Source organism: Schistocerca cancellata, chromosome 1 (genome assembly GCF_023864275.1).
Source record: "Schistocerca cancellata isolate TAMUIC-IGC-003103 chromosome 1, iqSchCanc2.1, whole genome shotgun sequence".
Lineage (NCBI taxonomy): Eukaryota > Metazoa > Arthropoda > Insecta > Orthoptera > Acrididae > Schistocerca > Schistocerca cancellata.
This window is the reverse complement of record NC_064626.1, coordinates 77,218,568-77,240,178: the sequence shown is the minus strand read 5'-3', so window position 1 is coordinate 77,240,178 and position 21,611 is coordinate 77,218,568. Positions and strand designations below refer to the sequence as shown.

Sequence of the window (21,611 nt, the reverse complement as noted above, 5' to 3'; positions counted from 1 at the left end):
GGTACTTCTCCATGATGACACCTCGGCGTTATCATCCATCAGGAGGAAGGTGGGACCCACTGCACCCCTGAAAAGGTGCAAAATGACGTCCTGATACACCTGACCTGTTACAGTTCCTCTGTCAAAAACATGCATGGGTGTACGTGCACCAATCATAATCCCACCCCACACCATCAAACCACGACCTCCGTACAAGACCCTTTCAAGGACATTACCGCGTCCGGCCATCCTGATTTAGGTTTTCCGTGATTTCACTAAATCGTTTCAGGCAAATGCCGGGATGATTCCTTTGAAAGCGCCCGGCCGACTTCCTTCCTCATCCTTCCCGAATCCGATGTGACCAATGACCTCGCTGTTTGGTCTCCTCCCCCCAAATCAACCAACCAACCAAGTACATTAAGGGGTTGGTATCTGGTTCCTGATTCACGCCAGATGAAACCTCGGCGAGAATCGCTGTTCACGCTATACCTGGACTCGTCCGTGAACATAACCTGGGACCACTGCTCCAATGACCATGTACTGTGTTCTTGACACCAGGCTTCATGGGCTCTCCTGTGACCAGGGGTCAGTGGAATGCGCCTTTCAGGTCTCAGGGGCGAATAACCCATGTCTGTCCAGTCGTCTGTAGAATGTGTGTCTGGAGACAAGTGTTCCAGTGGCTGCGGTGAGATCCCGAGCAAGGCTACCTGCAGTTCTCTGTGGCCGTCGGCGGGCACTAATGGTGAGATATCGGTCTCCTTGTGGTGCTTTACACTGTGGACGTCCCGTACTGTAGCGCCTGGACACGTTTCCTGTCTGCTGGAATCGTTGCCATAATCTTGAGATCACACTTTGTGGCACACGGAGGGCCCGTGCTACGACCTGCTGTGTTTGACCAGCATCCAGTCGCCCTAGTATTCTACCCCTCATAAAATCGTCAATATGTGTTCTTTGAGCCATTTTCAACGCACAGTCTCTGAGATGCCCCAACACACCTCTGCGTGGACTGCTGCCAGCGCCACCGTGTGACGACAGCAGGTCAAATGCATCGCATGGTCGTACCTCGAGGTGATTTAAACCCGAAAACAGCCCCCCAGAGCGTTGTTTCACACATATCAGCATTATCGTTAATTTATGAGAATGAGTGTATTTTACGGCAGATGCTATTCCCAGCAGTTTGTCATCAATAGTGTAGTCGTGGAGTAGTGGATTTTTTTCGTCTAAGTACACGCAATATGTTACATTTGTTTACGTTCATGGTCAACCGCCACAGACTGCACCGTTCATCAACCCTCTGTAGCTCATTCTGCAAATCGATACTGTCTTCATGCGTTACTATTTTCTTACAGACAACTGCATCGGCTCGAACATTCTTCAAAAGCTTTCGACGCTTTCTACTACATCATTTACATACCGCGTAAACAGTAACGGTCCTAAACGGTCCTAACACACAATTTCTTGAGGTACTCCGTAAATTATCTTTACATCTGTCGGTTTTGATCCGTTAAGAGCTATGTGCTGAGTTCTGTCTGCAAGAAAATCTTGATTCTAATTGTAATTCTGGTCAGATACTCGATAATCTCGCAATTTTTCACTACGAGCTTCATTTCGTGGCGATGCGTTATCCCAAGTACGTGACCCACGAGACGGCGTTGGTTTCGATCCACTGTTAAGATCCTTTTTCCTTGTTCACTGTTCTTTCATCCCCCTCGCCCCTTATGGACGGGGAGATGGGCTGCCAGCGATAAAACATCCGGCTCTTCAGCCAAAGTTTTGTAATGGACTTAAAGGCGAAGCAGCATAGTTAAAAAACGAGACATTTACAAAAGTTTCTAAAATCCATTTTAAAAATATGGCTTTCATGGTTGATATTTATATAAAATCAAATTTTTCCTTCACTTCGCTCTCAGAGAAAAGTTAAAAAAGAAGCAAATGTAAAATATAAATACTAAAAAGATAGTGAGATCATCAGAGTCGTTTTCGAAAGGGAAGATATTGTGCAGAATAGTTTTTTTTAACTTCAAAATGTTAATGCGTCATAGAATGTTAACCAGCAAACTTGTAGTAGTATCATTTATTGATTTAAAGCCAACTTTTTATTCTTTAACAAAGAAACAATGCATAAAATTATTAGAGAATTCCATGATAAAATAAAGTTAGCAAATATCGATTGTGGAATTACAACAAATACAATGTCTAAAGTTAAACTTATGCAAGAAGTATCCCAGCCATTTTGAATGAAAACTGGTCTTCGACGAGAGAACGAATTATCATTTTTACTGTTTAACTGCGTTTTATGAAAAACTGTAAGGATCTGCATTTTGGAGCTGAGAAAATCACGTAACTGAACCAACAATTTTGGGAAGGAAAACAAATGGAACTAAAGCAAACTGTCTGGATTTTGCAGAAGATTGTGCAATATTTTCAAAATGTTTGAGAGGCGCAGTTACTCAGACATATCTTAGCGAGTTGAACTGGTCTTAAAATTTCAGTTAAAAGCCAAAATTCATGGAAAATAGTTAAAAAAGAAAGAAACGCCAAAATACACAGAAACACAAATAGGGAAAACAGATTGAGTTAGCAGGTTCAAATGTCGCGAAGAAAGTATACAGTCGAATGAATTAGAAAGATTTACAATAGATGTAAGAGTTAATAAAATAGAAAAAGCATGCGGTTTGAAAAAACGGCTACAACAAGAAACACATATCTAGAAAAACAAAACTAAGTCCCTATATGACAGTGGTAAGACCAGAATGTGGGTATGCATGTGAGTGTTTAACGATGATTTATAAACTGGGCAGAAGAGAGATACTGGAAACACAGATCATTAGGAAAATACTGGGTGGAATATTAACTGCAGATGTTTCATAATCAGAAGTAACAAAGAGATCTACAAAAATATAGAGAAAATCATATAATCGGAAATAAGAGAAAGAAACATTTTTAAGAGTAAGATACAAAATTTAAAAGGCCTTAACGACAGATGAAATACATTTGTGGGTAAGAAATAGGTATCCTGTAGTATTATAGAGTAACAGTAACCAGGATATCGGTCTGTTCGGTTGTATCTATGAGATGAGTGTAGGGGGATGGGTGGATAGTGGGAAACGGAGTAGGAGATCAGAATGTGGGCAGGAGATATGAAAAGGAAAGATGGAGAGGTAAAGGGGAATGAGCTCCCTGATATGGAGTGTCGTAAGTGTGGAAATTTGATAGGCTGGGTTGGATTACAGTGTCTAGGAGAGAGATCAATTGAAACTTCGACTGAGTGTTGAGGTAGGGTTAGTGGACGGTGTCGGTAAAAATATGGTAGTGTACGAAGATCAGAAATTGGGGTGGAAATTATAGGAAAGTTGAACCTGACTTTGAGGATAGTGTAGGAGGTACAGAAGGGTTCAATGGAAGTGAGAAGAGTGGTACTTTGGTGAGACGATAATAGATCTATGCAAGGGAAAGTAAACCAATTAAAAAGTCGATATATTCATTCATATTTACTGAGGAGAACAAGAGAATACACTGTAGAGAAACCTTCAAATAAGTTTACAATTGGTCAATATACATTAAAGTAGTACTGAATGTAAAGCACACGGATGACATGAATTTCAGGTTAAAGAGGGAAAACAATGCTGTTAAATTAAATGTAGGTGACACCTCTAAAGACTATATGAAAAACATAAAATTTCTAGGAATGAATATTTGTTGTTAGTCGAAGTGGTGTGGACGGATAAAAATACTTGCAAACAGCATGCATCAGCACGTTATGCCCTTAAAGTCCTGTCATCAGTCTGTAACAATCAGTGTTTTTTATTTATATACTACTCATATGTACACTCATTTCTTTACTATGAAATTACTGTATGGGAAATAGATGCACAAAACTACAGACGAGAGCCGTAAGAATAATAACCAAAAATATTGGTATACATGTACCAATTAGCTGTGCACGTCAAAGATAAAACACTGATGATTATTCCACAAGCAGTTCAGTCCACGAGTAACATCTAGACTGAACTCACATTCCCAAGAAAGAATAAACATAAAACTCAAAACTCCATTTTCTACCGAGGAATAAAACTCTACAATAAATTTAAGAAGGAGATTATAGTGATTGGTAAAACACACGTACTTTAAAAACCAGTTAAAGTACACAGTAACTGTTCAACTATACAATCCTTAGATTGAAGAATTACTTGGATAACAGAGAGTAGTGGTTTACTGGAAGTAATACGAATAAATAACAACAACGATAATAAAACGCATATCATTTTACAAAACTTTCACACCATGATTTTTTCCTTTTTTTTCCTTTTCTGGAGAAACATACTTCAAAAGGTGTGGAGTGTGTAATACTAACATTTTATCCTCTTTCTGAGTTCAGCATCTCACTCATTATAAATTAATTGTGACTCAGTTTTTCAGCCTAGCAAATTGGAAGTTGAGGTAGACAAAACTTAAAATCAGTCATCGTCACTATGGCCCTGATATCAGCTTATATGTTTGTAGTGTTACGTTGCAAAAGAAATGTGAGTATAGTGTGTGGTGCGTGCACTGGAGTGAGCAATTAATGAAGTGTCCGGCACTAGCCTTTTACATTATCAAAAGAACTCCTTTGTGAAACAGTATTATAAACCAGGGATAAGGCGAATGAGTTATTGCTGTTTTGAATAGACTGACGTTCTTTTCGGGAGCGTGCAGGCTCTAGTCTTCTTCCCGTCATCCTGATTTAGGTTTTTCGTGGTGTCTTGTTGTTGTGGTCTTTAGTCCGATGGCTGGTTTGATGCAGCTCTCCGTGCTACTCTATGCTGTGCATGCCTTTTCATCTCGGAAAAGCTAATTCAACCTACATCCTTCCGAATCCGCTTACTATATTCACCTCCCTCTACGATTTCACACACCAATCTTCCCTCCAACAGTAAACTGGTGATCCTTGGATGTTGTAGTATGTGCCGTGCCAAACAATCCTTTTATTCAAGTTGTGCTACAAATTTCTTTTTTCTCCATTTCTGTTCAGTACCTCTCATTAGTTACTCGATTTAAAAACCTTCTATTGCCTTCTTGTCTAAACTGTTTGTCCTCTAAGCTCCACGTCCATACATGCCTGCGCTCCATACAAATACCTTCAGAAAAGACTTCCTAACACTTAAATCTGTGTTCGATGTTATCAAATTTCTTTTCATCAGAACAGCTTTTCTTGCTAATGCCAGTTTACTTTCTATGTCCTCTCTACTTCGACCCTCATCAGTTATTTTGCTGCCCAAATAGCAGAATTCATCTGCTACTTTAAGTGTCTCGTGTTCTGATCGAACTTTGCCAGCATCTTAATTTAATTCTAAGACACTCCATTATCCTTGTTTTGCTTCTGTTGATATTCATCTTTTATCCTCCTCTCGAGACACCGTCCATTCCATTCAACTGCACTTCCAAGTCAGAGGTTTCCTTTACAGCTGTAAGCCTGTTCCACTCCCTTCTCAAGTACTGCTTCCTTCCCATGCCCCTTGACTCTTATAACAGCCATCTGGTACCTGTACAAGTTTAAATAACCTTCTATTCTCTATATTTTACCTATAATACTTTGAGAATTTCAAAGAGAGTATTCCAATCAATATTGTCAAATGCTTGCCCTAATTCGACAAATGTTATAAACGTAGGTTTGCCTTTCCTTAACCTATCTTCGAAGAGGATTCGTAGTGGCAGTATTGCCTCGCATGTTCCTACATTTCTCTGAAATCCAAACTAGTCTTCCCGCAGGTTGTCTTCTAGCAATTTTTCCATTCTTCTGTAAGGGATTCGTGTCAGTAATTTGCAGCCATGGCTTATTAAACTGATAGTTCAGTAACATTCACACTTCTAAGTCCCTGCTTTCGTTGGAATTATTGCGTTCTCCTTGATGTCTAAGGGTGTTTGGAGTGTCTAATACATCTTGCACACCAGATGGAAGAGTTTTGTCACAACCGGCTCTCTCAAGGCTATGAAGGCCTGACGGACTGTCGCCTACTCCAGCATCCTTGCTTCGACTTCGGTCTCTCAATGTTCTGTCAAATTCTTCTCGCAGTATCGTATTTCCCATCTCACCTTCATTTATGTCCTCTTCCCTTTGTACAATATCGCCTTCAAGTTCATCTTCCTTCTATAGATCCTCTGCATATTCCTTCCACCTTTCAGGTTTCCCTTCTTTGCTTGGTACTGGTTTTCCATCTGAGCTGTTGATATTCATACAACTGCTTCTCTTTTCTCCAAAAGTGTCTTTAATTTTCCTGCAGACGTTACCTATCTTGCCCCTAATGGTATATTCTTCCAAATCCTTACATTTTCCATACAGCCATTCCTCCTTAGTCGTATTGGACTTCCTGTCGATCTCATTTTTTTTAAACTTTTGTATTCTTTTTCGGCCCCCCCCCCCCCCCCCCCCCATGAACCATGGACCTTGCCGTTGGTGGGGAGGCTTGCGTGCCTCAGCGATACAGATAGACGTACCGTAGGTACAACCACAACGGAGGGGTATCTGTTGAGAGGCCAGACAAACGTGTGGTTCCTGAAGAGGGGCAGCAGCCTTTTCAGTAGTTGCAAGGGCAACAGTCTGGATGATTGACTGATCTGGCCTTGTAACAATAACCAAAACGGCCTTGCTGTGCTGGTACTGCGAACGGCTGAAAGCAAGGGGAAACTACGGCCGTAATTTTTCCCGAGGGCATGCAGCTTTACTGTATGATTAAATGAAGTTTGTGGCTCTTCGGTTGGTAGGACATGTTCTGAGGCATCAAGGGATCACCAGTTTAGTATTGGAGGGCAGCGTGGAGGGTAAAAATCATAGGGGGAGACCAAGAGATCAATACACTAAGCAGATTCAGAAGGATGTAGGTTGCAGTAGGTACTGGGAGATGAAGAAGCTTGCACAGGATAGAGTAGCATGGAGAGCTGCATCAAACCAGTCTCAGGACTGAAGACCACAACACAACAACAACAACATTCTTTTTCGACTGCTTCTTTTTTTGGCTTTTCTATATTTTCTCCTTTCATCAAGTAAGTTCAGTATGTCCTGTGATATCCAAGGATTTCTAGTAGGTCTTATCTTTTTACCTATTTGATCTTCTGCTGCCTGCACTACGCCTTTTCTCAAAGCTACCCATTCTCTTCTACAATATTCCTCTCTCTCTGTTCTAGTCAATACTTGAGCAATGCTCCCTCTAAAACTCTGAGCAACCTCTGGTTCTTTCGACTTATCCATGTCCCACCTCCTTGATTGCCTACCTTTTTGATATTTCTTCAGTTTTAATTTACAGTTCGTAACCAATAACCCTTTCTGTCCCTGGAAATGTTTTACAATTTAAAATCTGGTTCCAAGATGTCTGCCTTACCACTTGTCTGCTTGTCTGCTTCCTTTCCATGCCCCTTGACTCTTATAACAGCCGTCTGGTATCTGTACAAGTTGTAAAAAACCTTTCACTCCCTATATTTTATCTCCAATACTTTGAGAATTTCAAAGAGAGTATTCCAGTCAATATTTTCAAATGCTTTCCCTAAGTCGACAAGTGTTATAACCTTGCAGGGGCTCCATGTCTCTTCCATGTACACAACCCTCTTTAATGATTCTTAAACGAAGCGACAACTATGATTAAATTACGGTCTGTGCAAAATTCTACCAGGCAGTTTCCTCTAACTTTCCTTACCCTCAATCCATATTCACCTACTTTTTGCCTTCTCTTCCTTTTCCTGCTATCGAATTCCAGTCACCCATTACAATCAAATTTTCGTCCCCCTTAACTATGTGAATAATTTCATTTATCTCCTCATACATTAATTCAGTTTTTTCACCACCTGCTGGGGTAGTTGGCATATAAACTTCTACTGCTGTGGTGGATGTGGGCTTCGTGTGTATTGTGGCCACTTGTACTGCTGTGGTGCATGTGAGCTTCGTGTGTATTCTGGTTACAATAAAGCATTCAGTGTAGCTTACCCACATTCCTATTTTCTTACTCATTATTAAACCTATTCCTGCATTACCTCTACTTGATTTTGTATTTATAGCCCTGTGTTCACCTGACCAGAAGTCCTGTTCCTGCTGCCGTGGAACTTCAGCAACTCACGCTGTATCAGCCTATCAATTTCCCTGGTTTAAATTTTCTAAGCTACCTGCCCGAGTGAGGGATGTAACATTCCACCCTCCGATCCCTATAACGAAAGTTTTGTATCCTCTGCTGACACTCTGTGACCAAAATGGTACTTAAACAGAGGATGACAGACTAAAGGCCGAAATACTAAATGTCTTTTTCCACAGAGGAAGACTGCACTGTAGTTCCTTCTCTAGATTGTCGCACAGATGACAAAATGGTAGATATCGAAATAGATGACAGAGGGATAGAAAAACAATTAAAATCGCTCAAAAGAGGAAAGGCCGCTGGACCTGATGGGATACCAGTTCGATTTTACCCAGATTACACGAAGGAACGTGCCCCCCTTCTTGTAGCGGTGTACCGTAGGTCTCTAGAAGAGCGTAGCGTTCCAAGGGATTGGAAAAGTGCACAGGTGACCCCCATTTTCAAGAAGGGACGTCGAACATATGTGCAGAACTATAGACCTATATCTCTAACTTCGATCAGTTGAAGAATTTTGGAACACATATTATGTTCGAGTATAATGACTTTTCTGGAGACTAGAAATCTACTCTGTAGGAATCAGCATGGGTTTCGAAAAAGACGATCGTGTGAAACCCAGCTCGCGCTATTCGTCCACGAGAATCAGAGGGCCATACACACGGGTTCTCAGGTAGATGCCGTGTTTCTTGACTTCCGCAAGGCGTTTGGTATAGTTCCCCACAGTCGTTTACTGAACAAAGTAAGAACATATGGACTATGAGACCAATTGTGTGATTGGATTGAAGAGTTCCTAGATAACAGAACGCAGCATGCCATTCTCAATGGAAAGAAGTCTTCCGAAGAAGGAGCAATTTCAGATGTGCCGCAGGGGAGTGTCGTAGGACCGTTGCTATTCACAATACAGGGGAGTCACCTAACGTTACCGCTGGATATATTTCGTGAACCACATCAAATAATGACGAACCGATTCCACAGACCGAACGTGAGGAGAGGGGCTAGTGTAATTGTTTAATACAAACCATACAAAAATGCACGGAAGTATGTTTTTTAACACAAACCTACGTTTTTTAAATGGAACCACGTTATTTTTGTTAGCACATCTGAACATATAAACAAATACGTAATCAGTGCCGTTTGTTGCATTGTAAAATGTTAATTACATCCGAAGATATAGTAACCTAAAGTTGACGCTTGAAACCTCCGACGTTCAGTTGCGTGTTGTAACAAACACGGGCCACGGTCGGCGAGCAGCGTCTGCAGGGACTTGTTTATGATGACGACCGCGTTTACGAGTGTGGCTGTAGTGCACTGTTGTGGTTTGGTCTAGCTGTCGCAGTGTCCGCATGTAGCGCTTGCTGTTATTGTTATTCTGCATTCGTCTCCGCACGCAGACCAACTGTAGTACACCGTGTTACCAGACGTCTGTGATAGTGTAATGTTGTAGGAACTGTGACCATGGTGTATTCGAACTCTGAAAAGGCGGAGATGATACTCATCTATGGCGAGTGTCGACGAAATGCAGCTGAAGCCTGCAGGATGTATGCAGAACGGTACCTGGACAGAGAGCATCCAACGTACCGCACATTGCAAAACATCTACGCCAACTGTATGCAACAGGTATGGTCGTAGAACGCAAACGGGTCCGTAACAGGCCCGACACAGGAGAAGCGGGTGCAGTTGGTGTGTTAGCTGCTGTTGCCATGAACCCACACATCAGTGTACGGGACATTGCGAGAGCCGGTGGACTGAGTCAAAGTAGTGTCATGCGCATACTGCATCGTCACCGCTTTCACCCGTTTCATGTGTCGCTACATCAGCAATTACATGGTGATGACTTTAATCATCGAGTGCAATTCTGTCAATGGGCATTAACAGAGAATGCGTTGCAGTTCTACCTGTTTACCGATGAAGCGGGTTTCACAAACCACGGGGCAGTGAATCTACGGAACGTGCATTACTGGTCCGTGGACAATCCTCGCTGGCTCAGACAGGTAGAGCGACAGCGACCGTGGGCTGTAAATGTATGGTGCGGAATCATTGGCGACCACCCCACTGGTCCTCGCTTCATTGCAGGGGCCCAAACAGCTGCAACATTCTACAGAATGATCTGTCAACGTTGCTCAAAAATGTCCCACTGGAAACGCGTCGACGTATGTGGTATCAGCATGATGGTGCACCTGCACATTCCGCAATTAACACTAGGCTGACCCTTGACAGGATGTTCGATGGGCGTTTCATAGGACGTGGAGGACGCATAAATTGGCCAGCCCGTTCTCCTGATCTTACACCTCTGGACTTCTTTCTGTGGGGTACGTTAAAGTAGAATGTGTACCGTGATGTGCCTACAACCCCAGAGGATATGAAACAACGTATTGTGGCAGCCTGCGGCGACATTACACCAGATGTACTGTGGCGTGTACGACATTCATTACGCCAGAGATTGCAGTTGTGTGCAGCAAATGATGGCCACCACATTGAACATCTATTGGCCTGCCATGTCGGGACACACTCTATTCCACTCCGTAATTGAAAACGGAAACCACGTGTGTACGTGTACCTCACCCCTCATGGTAATGTGCATGTGCGTCAGTGAAAAAGACCAATAAAAAGGACGTAATGTGCTGTTCCATTCTCTTCTGTACCTAAGGTCCATCACCGTTCCCTTTGGATCCCTACGTAATTCGGTGCTCCCCGATACACACGATCGAACAGCGGAGGAGTGGTACTCAAGCGTCAACTTTAGGTTACAATATCTCCGGATGTAATTAACATTTTACAATGCAACTAACGGCACTGATTACGTATTTGTTTATATGTTCAGATGTGCCAACAAAACTAACGGGTTTCCATTTAAAAAAACGTAGGTTTGTGTTAAAAACCATAATTCCGTGCATTTTTTTATGGTTTGTATTATCCAATTACACTTGCCCCTCTCCTCACGTTCGGTCTGTGGAATCGATTCGTCAGTATTTGATGTGGTTTACGAAATATATCCAGCGGTAATGTTAGGTGACTCACCCTCTATATATAAATGACATTCTGGATAACATCGGAAGTTCACTGAGGCTTTTTGCGGATGATGCTGTAGTATATCGAGAGCTTGTAACAATGGAAAATTGTACTGAAATGCAGGAGGATCTGCAACGAATTCACACATGGTGCAGGGAATGGCAATTGAATCTCAATGTATACAAGTGTAACGTGCTGCGAATACATAGAAAGAAAGATCCTTTATCATTTAGCTACTATATAGCAGGTCAGCAACTGGAATCAGTTAAAATCTTGGAGTAGGCATTAGGAGGGATTTAAAATGGAATGACCATACAAAATTAATCGTCGGTATAGCAGATGCCAGACTGAGATTTATTGGAAGAATCCTAAGGAAATGCTGTCCGAAAACAAAGGAAGTAGGTTACAGTACACTTATTCGCCCACTGCTTGAATACTGCTCACCGGTGTGGGATCCGTACCAGATAGGGTTGATAGAAGAGATAGAGAAGATCCAGTGGAGAGCAGCGCGCTTCGTTACAGGATCATTTAGTAATCGCGAAAGCGTTACGGAGATGATTGATAAACTCCAGTAGACTCTGCAAGAGAGAAGCTCAGTAGCTCGGTAAGGGGCTTTCGTTGAAGTTTCTGGGAACATACCTTCACCGAGGAGTCAAGTAGTATATTGCTCCCTCGTACATATATCTCGCAAAGAGAACATGAGGATAAAATCAGAGAGATTAAAGCCTACACAGAGGCATACCGACAATCTTTCTTTACACGAACAATACGAGACTGGAATAGAAGGGAGAAACGACAGAGGTAACAAAGGTACCCTCCGCCACACACCGTCAGGGGCTTGTGGAGTATGGATGTAGATGTAGATGGCCTCCGGAGTAGTGACCGTCGGAGATCCAAACGGGGACTATTTCACCTCCAGAATATTTTACCCAAGAGAATGCCATCATCATTTAACCATACAGTCGGGCTGCATTCCCTAAATTACTTCAAGAAAATTATTGCCATAAGGCCACGGCCTACTATGTAGCCCATTCTTGTCGAATTAGAACAGTAAGAATGTAAGAGTGAATGAATGCAGGTAAGAATTAAGTTATTTTAGTAGCCCCTAAACTGTAGTATGGAGACATGTCAATAAACTTGTAAATGTGGGCAACAGAACTACCACTCCTAGTGCTACTACTACTACACCATTAGGTTCGATTCGTAGTATATCTGACGAAATAAATCTGTTGCTGTATTATTGTAATTGTGAAAGAATGATCTTGGGAAACCGCTGCAGTTGGGTGACACAGTAATAATGGAGCATATACAGGGTGTTTCAAAAATGACCAGTATATTTGAAACGGCAATAAAAACTAAACGAGCAGCGATAGAAATACACCGTTTGTTGCAATATGCTTGGGACAACAGTACATTTTCAGGCGGACAAACTTTCGAAATTACAGTAGTTACAATTTTCAACAACAGATGGCGCTGCAAGTGATGTGAAAGATATAGAAGACAACGCAGTCTGTGGGTGCGCCATTCTGTACGTCGTCTTTCTGCTGTAAGCGTGTGCTGTTCACAACGTGCAAGTGTGCTGTAGACAACATGGTTTATTCCTTAGAACAGAGGATTTTTCTGGTGTTGGAATTCCACCGCCTAGAACACAGTGTTGTTGCAACAAGACGAAGTTTTCAACGGAGGTTTAATGTAACCAAAGGACCGAAAAGCGATACAATAAAGGATCTGTTTGAAAAATTTCAACGGACTGGGATCGTGACGGATGAACGTGCTGGAAAGGTAGGGCGACCGCGTACGGCAACCACAGAGGGCAACGCGCAGCTAGTGCAGCAGGTGATCCGACAGCGGCCTCGGGTTTCCGTTCGCCGTGTTGCAGCTGCGGTTCAAATGACGCCAACGTCCACGTATCGTCTCATGCGCCAGAGTTTACAGCTCTATCCGTACAAAATTCAAACGCGGCAACCCCTCACCGCCGCTACCGTTGCTGCACGAGAGACATTCGCTAACGATATAGTGCACAGGATTGATGACGGCGATATGCATGTGGGCAGCATTTGGTTTACTGACGAAGCTTATTTTTACCTGGACGGCTTCGTCAATAAACAGAACTGGCGCATATGGGGAACCGAAAAGCCCCATGTTGCAGTCCCATCGTCCCTGCATCCTCAAAAAGTACTGGTCTGGGCCGCCATTTCTTCCAAAGGAATCATTGGCCCATGTTTCAGATCCGAAACGATTACTGCATCACGCTATCTGGACATTCTTCGTGAATTTGTGGCGGTACAAACTGCCTTAGACGACACTGCGAACACCTCGTGGTTTATGCAAGATGGTGCCCGGCCACATCGCACGGCCGACGTCTTTAATTTCCTGAATGAATATTTCGATGATCGTGTGATTGCTTTGGGCTATCCGAAACATAGAGGAGGCGGCGTGGATTGGCCTCCCTATTCGCCAGACATGAACCCCTGTGACTTCTTTCTGTGGGGACACTTGAAAGACCAGGTGTACCGCCAGAATCCAGAAACAATTGAACAGCTAAAGCAGTACATCTCATCTGCATGTGAAGCCATTCCGCCAGGCACGTTGTCAAAGGTTTCGGGTAATTTCATTCAGAGAGTACGCCATATTATTGCTACGCGTGGTGGATATGTGGAAAATATCGTACTATAGAGTTTCCCAGACTGCAGCGCCATCTGTTGTTGAAAATTGTAACTACTGTAATTTCGAAAGTTTGTCTGCCTGAAAATGTACTGTTGTCCCAAGCATATTGCAACAAACGGTGTATTTCTATCGCTGCTCGTTTAGTTTTTTTGCCGCTTCAAATATACCGGTCATTTTTGAAACACCCTGTAGGATATATGCTACTCTGGGAATCGTCTTGATTTCTGGTAAAAACGGTTATTTGACGAAGTCGGCGCATCGGGATAGAGCCTTCTGTGGTGGGGAGCCGCCTGGGCAGTGCCGCCGACCGACTCGCCGGTGATTAGACGCGCGACTGGCGGCGACTGACGGGCGCGTGACACAGATTCGACGGCCACCCCCGCGCTCCGCTGGAGCGGCGGCGTCGCCGGACGGGGAGGGGGTGGCGGAGGGGCAGAGGAAGCGGGGCGGGGGTGCGGCGCGCGCATGCGCCCCCGGCCAGCAACAGGTCGCCGGCCGCGTATATAGCGGGCGCCGCGGCGCCGCCGCCACTCAGACCGCGGCGCGACACCACACCGCACCGACGCCTCCGGGCAGCTCGCGCCGAGTGCCGCACCGACGCCGACAGCGACGCCGCCGCCGAGACGCCTCGCCGCCCCGCCGCCCCGCCGCCGCAGCCGCGCAGCAGTGACGTCAGCGACAGGTAGTTACGTCACCGGCGGCCGCGCGCGCCGACGTCACCGCCCGCGGCGACGTCGCTCGAGCGCGTCGCGTCGGCGCTGAGCGGGGGCGCGCCGTTCAGACCCGGCGCTGCGCGTTCGCTTGTCTGCGCGTTTCGGAAACAAAGCACTGGCGATTCTCCCTGACTCGTAGACTCTCCTGCTCAACTCACTCACCATTCATTTTATCGTCTGCAGTAGATTCCTTGAATCTCTTGCAAGTGACAGTACGCTCCAGAACTATAGACAAAAATGATTATCTGTCTCGACCGCTGAGTATTTTATTAATATATCGTTTTCAGTACCTTACGCACTATCATCTATGCATATTATAAATTAAAAGCCCCCTCCGCGTTTTTACGGCTGCATGTGAAGGCTAATCTTACGAACGACTGCAGGGATTTTGATACAGTTTTCCGTAACGGATAGATTGATTCACGAGGAAAATTTGCGTGTATAATTTATTAGCGCTACGCCAGATAAAAGCAGAGACGGGCGCCATTTCGGTATAAAATGCTTGGCTACGAGTAGCATATCGTTGTAAACAGCGCTATGCGGCTAATGATACTCAGCTACTCATATTTACGTCACCTTCGTAGCCAAGAATTTTGTGTTGCTCATGGTGGATATGGGATTGAAGCCAATCGTCTGCTAATGAAAATACTTTCCGATCCTGCAGATTTTTTTGTTTGACTAACAATACTGTGTGCACTTCAGCACAATGACAATGTCACCATATTTATAAACAGTGGTATCGAAGCAATACTTCCGATACGTGATAATATCCCAATGGGCAAGTACTGCGGTACCTAATGAAAATCCTGCAAGGGTCAGGGAGGAACGCCTGCCACCTCTCCCCCACACTCAACCTCCTCTCCCCCCCCCCCCCCCCAACACACACACACACAAGAATCGGCGCCTATCTAACTGCAATTTGCATCCGTCAAACAGAGAGACGCAGCAATTCAGTATCACCAAAGAATGCGAAAACAGGTAAGAGATATTTACCAGACGTAGAAAAATTGTTTAGTCATTCACAGCGCGAAACTAACACGATCCCCGTCCAAGCTCAGATTTCGTCATCCTCAGTATAGAACAGTCCTCTAGACGAAGCGCCTATGAAATGTTGATAGCCTGTTTTGACACAGCCATCTCGGACAAGAAATGGGCTATTGACAACAGCTAGTCTGTAGAAATCGCTATAGCTAGTAAACGATGTGAATATTGACTGAAATGAACTTTGTTCGTGTATATAGTAGCTAGGATTGTGACATCACGCTTCTTCTGGTTTGCTGCGAAACGTAGCATGAAATAGGCGGGAGACGTGTTAAATTTGAAAGGTAAAACTGCCGGCGCAACCTGGCACTCATTGGCTTTCGCGTGCAAACGTCGCTTAACAGAGCCAAGTCTACGCAGGGGTGGCAGATATGTGCTAAATTTTAGCACACCTCCCGCCTGTTCTTGCAAACACTTTTACTACAGACCGTCACCTGTGGCAAATTACAATATTCTTTCCTCCAAGAGCTTTCCGTTATTATAGCCGCAGACTTTCCCTTGTTTATAAATTGTAATTGCTGTAATACATCCTTAGATGAAATAGGTACGGCGGCTGTTGGTAAGCGTACAGTTGCCCCTCGTCGCGGCGCGGGCCACCTTAGCGCCGTGTACTTCCATTCAGAACAGAGAGCGTCTGTGGAAGAGCATTGCCTTAGCTTGTGTACCGTTCAGTTCGAAGGTCTCAACACTCACGTCATCGTTCGTTGCTCGCCGGTAGAATACGGCTCCAATCCAGAGTAACGCACAGGCAAGTCCAGGGTAATGCACAGGCTACCAACCAACATAAAACAAATACTAGCTTCTAGAATATACGTACTGTTTTAAAATAATAATACCGCTCATCAGTGTGTGTTTTCGTATTTTAATCTGAACTGTTGTTGTTTTGTTAGACTATCATAAAGACGAAACATAATTACTATATTTATTGCAATTATAGCGTTTGAAACGTTCAAATTAAGTAATTGCAGTAAGGGCGAATTTACTACGTAGACTAAAGAGATGTAAAATAGACGAAAGAGATTACTATACCAGTTAAGCCAGCGAAGCTATTAAACCAGCGTAGTACTTCAATTATTCAAAATATCAATACACGATTAACGGAAAACGACAGTATACGAAGGTTGAGGATTTCAAAAAGCTCTTCTGCTTATTAATCCAGTTTTCCCCACTACTGCATTTGGATCAAAATTTCGTTTACGTTACCTGACGCTATCACACACCCAGTGGAATTTCTTTGAAGCGTGCTCAAACAGCAGAAGTCTGCATACATACCTAAGGGTAACAGTAGATACTGTAAGCCGCTGTAAATTGTTTATATGTAGATAACTGAAAAAATTCTGGTTTCTTTTAACGGCCGGCCGGAGTGGTCGTGCGGTTCTAGGCGCTACAGTCTGGAACCGAGCGACCGCTACGGTCGCAGGTTCGAATCCTGCCTCGGGCATGGACGTGTGTGATGTCCTTAGGTTAGTTAGGTTTAATTAGTTCTAAGTTCTAGGCGACTGATGATCTCCGAAGTTAAGTCGCATAGTGCTCAGAGCCATTTGAACCATTTGAACCATTCTTTAAACGGAAGTATGCCGTAACGGCATTCGGGAAATGTGACTCCTGTTTTTTTGCACTTTAAGAGTTCACAAAACTAGACTCGAAATGCGCTATAGGTGAAAAATCAGGACCACTGGCGCAGCTCAGTTTTACCTCCTATGCCACGTAAACATTGGGTATTCTACACATTATTTTCCGAGGAAGATCATTCGAATTTTGTTACAAAACCCTTTAAAACCGATACAGTGGCTTGAAAAGTTGGGACGATGGAAACGACATGAGCACTGGCCATACAACCCCAACCATTTCTCCAAACTTTTGTATCGATTGCTTAAAAGCGCTTTTTTCAGAGCTAAGATTAATAGCGCCCATGGCTCAACTTGTGTGGTAAGCTCTTTCGCACATTTCTTTACTCGCATACTGGACTAGGATTTACTGGGGGGGGGGGGGGGAGGGGGGTGTAAACTGGATTAATTTACACCATGTCGATTTCATAAAAGCAGATGAGCTATATTGAAACACTGTCTCTTTGTGTATTGTCGCCAGCCGGTAGTCATGTATGGGTATTCAATAACGTAAGAAATGGGTTAAAATTACAATAACCATGAAATATCTTGTTTCATTTGATTCCTACCTAGCACAATGGGTAGCTTCGACTATGCTCAAAAAATAAATGAGAAACATTTCCTTAAGAGACGTATGTATATACAAATATCTTATTTTGTAAGTGGAGCAATCAATATCCTAGCAGTGTCGAGACCGTCCACCCATGTACCAAACTTTTAATTCTTACATCGTTTGTCATTTTTGCCAGTAATCTTATTTCCCGGTTCATTCTTTCTAATACTGCTGCACTACATGCAGTGCTGTGCGTTGAACGCACAGTCCGAGAGAGTTATCTAACTGTAGGTGAAGTTAATAATTTTGAGTAACATTCTACTGATACTGAGAAACGTAAACATGGGCCCTAGTAGGCTGTCGTGTGATTTTTATTCAATCATGCGATTAGCTACTTTCGACTGTTTGTCATTGTCAAGTCGAAATTAGTTAATCGCACGATTAAATAAAAGTCACACGACAGCCTGCTACGGACCATCTTTACGTTTATTAAGTATCTGAAGGCTGTGGGTCCCTACATATAAAAAATTTTACTGATATTAGTTTGTGATGGTCCACTGCGACGAAAGACAATACAGGACAGACTGGAAACAGAGAACTGTGGTATTGTGGTTGACCTCTGTCCATTGGCTACTCGTTCTTGTTTGCATAAAAACGTAGCACTCGATCATGCATAAATATGAACACGTCGGAAATAGGTAACTTTCCTCTTTATTAGAAAAACAAAATTTTCATGCCGTTTTTACAACGGACGAAATCACCCACAGAGCATTGCAGTGCACGGTATATTTAAAACGAATATCAACTTGCAATTCATTAATGGCTCATCGACGGATATGGTGATCGACAAGCATCATAATTAAATGTCAATAACAATCCATGGTTGTGTATTTCGCACTTACCACTTCCTAGATAGTCTACAGTTATCCACCATGCCATTACTTTGTGTCTAAAGTTATTGATTACTGCGTGACTAAGTTTCTCACGCTATAGAGGAGGACGGTGTAACCTGGGTAATATTTTGTCGTTGTGATCTTCACTCCGATAATTGATTAGAACCACCCCTCCACGCTAGTCTGTCCTCTGCAGGCCTCTTCATCCCTGCGTAACTAGCGCAGCCTACATCTATTTCAACCAGCTTACGATATTCAAACCTTGCTCTCCTTCTACAATTTTTACCCCCAACACTGACCCCATTCCCAAACCGATAATTTCTTGATGATGCTTTAGGATGAGTCGTGACAACTATTCCCTTATTTTAGTGAAGTCGTGGTGTGATTTTCTCTTCTCCTCAACTGGATTCAGTGCTTGCTCAAGAGTTACCCCCAATGTACCCATCTCATCTTCAACATTTTGTTGCAGCGCCAAATTTTAGAAGTTTCTATTCTCTTCCTGCATGAACTGTTTATTGTTCACATAGAACTACGTACAAGGCTGCACTGGAGACAAATACGATTAAAAAGACTTCACAACATCTAAATTTATATTCAGAGGCAACAAATTTTTCTTTTTCAGAAACTCTTTCTCTTGCTACTAAACTAAAACTAAACTGCGTCCGAACATCCCTCGGAAGGCCCAACGGTACGGACCGACCGCCGTGTCGTCCTCATCCCACAGGCGTCACAGGATGCAGATATGGAGGGGTATGGGGTCAGTACACCTCTCTTCCGGCCGTTTTCAGTTTTCGTGACCGCAGCCACCACTTCTCAATAAAGTAGCTTCTACTCTGGCCTCACACTTTTCTTGCTACTGCCAGTCTGACAGTGCCATAAATGTGATTACCTTTCTGCACTTAGAGCCCCGCTAAAAACCAGAGACAGCTGTTCAGAAAAAGTCCACCTCTGTCTCAATAGAATGTCCTGCACGTAGGTAAGGCTTAACAAGATGTCGTTAGCCTCTCGTCGTCTTTGATTATGGGGCTTAAACTAAATGCAAAAAAGACGCAAGTAATCTTAATAGCCCATCAGAAATTAATAAGTTCAGATTTCCGCGAACGGCTACCTCCTATTCTGCTCGACGGTACTCCAATACCATATCAGAAAACAGTGAAGAACTTGGGTGTAACTTTGGATGAGCATCTCAACTGGGCGGAGAATACAGTCGCAGTGTGCCGAAAGACGTCTGCTTGTCTCTATGCTCTCAAAAAGTTTCGGAACATATTTCCACAGGACTTGAAACGCCAGCTCGTGCAAGCACTCGTTCTACCGAACCTCCACTATTGTGACGTGATTCAGCAAGGCACGAGTAGTGAAAACAAAAGACGGCTAGAGCTAACCATGAATGCCTGTGTGCGTTACGCCTGCAACATTCGCCGATATGATCATGTTGGTGCTTCATACTCCGAGTTAGGGTGGCTGCGGCCGGACAAATTGCGTGACTACCACACTCTATGTCTACTTCACAGACTCCTCGTCGCGCAAGCACCCCAGTACCTTGCTTCAGAGATTAAAAACCTGTCATGCCATCATAATCGAAACACGAGGTCACTCTTATTTGGTATCCTAACTGTGCCCACTCACAAAACAAAAACTTTTGCAAACTCCTTCTCAGTTGCCGCTGTCCGCCTCTGGAACAAACTGCCCCTTACCTTGCGCAAAATTCAATCTCCTGCTGCTTTTAAGAAGAAGTTGAAGCATTTCCTACTATCATCTTCATAAAGTTCTCCACAAAATTAATGTACCAGGCCAATCCTCTCATCCGTCAAGTAGCAAAGATAGCGTCTCCTATCTTGCTCCTGTGATGCCTTCCTCTTCATCTATCTCTATTAGCCACGCAATCTTCTTTTCCTTTATATTTCCTTAATTATGTTTCATCATGTCTCTCTATTCTTCTCCTCCCTTCACCATGAGTCTCCCTCACACTCCCTGCTGCCAGCACTTCTATCTAAAATTTGTCTCTTCAATAATGTCTAATTATAACAGTACCTATGATCTACGAATATAAACTCTATATGTATGTATTTCTAATTGTTTATTTCACTTTTTGTACTAGATGTAGTTTAACATGCCTACTAAAACGTATGAATGTAAAATAAGTAGAATGCCTGGTTAGATGTAAGAGAGGGCCTGATGGCCCTAATCTTGCCAGGTTAAATAAATCAATAAATAAATAAATAAATAAATAAATAAAATAAATAAATTTATAGCCATTTACTGAACATCACTGAATTAAATTAGCAGAAAAATGTTCTCAGTGCGGATGAAACCTCGATGATAAATGACGGGAGTTGGTATCAAAGATACCATTTAGGCCAGTCGGGTACAAATGCCTACATTACGTATGTACATTGTGGACAGTTGGGAATGTGGGTCTCACGGGAAGCGTGCAAGGGATAAGTCCCTGCAGTCGCGCGATTCATCTGTGTCCTCGGTGGCTCGGATGGATAGAGCGTCTGCCATGTAAGCATGAGATCCCGGGTTCGAGTCCCTGTTGGGGCACACATTTTCCGCTCTTCTCATCGAGGTATATCAACAACACCTGTCGGCAGCTGAGGGTTTCAATTAATTATCATTTATTCTAGAGAAGCTGCACGGTCATCAATGGTAGCTGTTCTTTCGAGAACAGTTACTATCTAGAGAAAATCAATTGCCACTACATCACTAGTCACGGAAGTGTCTATTTCCCTGGCGCACACGCACTGAGCTTTGTCTTACTGACAAGCACGCATCATTAATCAAAGCATTTCTGGGATTTTCCGTCTATCATTTAACAATTCTCACTCAGTGAATGAGGCGTTCTGAATTTAAAGTGAGGAATGAAGTAAATCCACAGTCTTTCATTGCCATGTAGAGTTCATATGTCCACAGCACATTTGATGTATCTTTCATTACTAATGAAATAAACAGAAAAATCACTTTGGAGATGACACCGGCAAAATAACGACTAATACTCCTGAGACTGAGCACTTGCCCGCGGAAGGCAAAGGTCCCAAGTTCGAGTCTCGGTCAGG

The 21,611-nt window shown here is 43.3% G+C and overlaps 1 protein-coding gene across 1 annotated transcript in view; it reads left to right on the top strand.

The window, feature by feature from the left end:
- The first annotated feature begins 14,383 nt into the window (after positions 1-14,383).
- The window catches only part of LOC126170316 (chordin-like protein 1), a 762,532-nt gene continuing 755,304 nt past the window's right edge, over positions 14,384-21,611 (top strand). The window contains exon 1 of the mRNA XM_049920752.1: positions 14,384-14,430. The gene's annotated coding sequence lies outside the window, so the exon portion shown is untranslated. The remainder of the gene's footprint in view (positions 14,431-21,611) is intronic.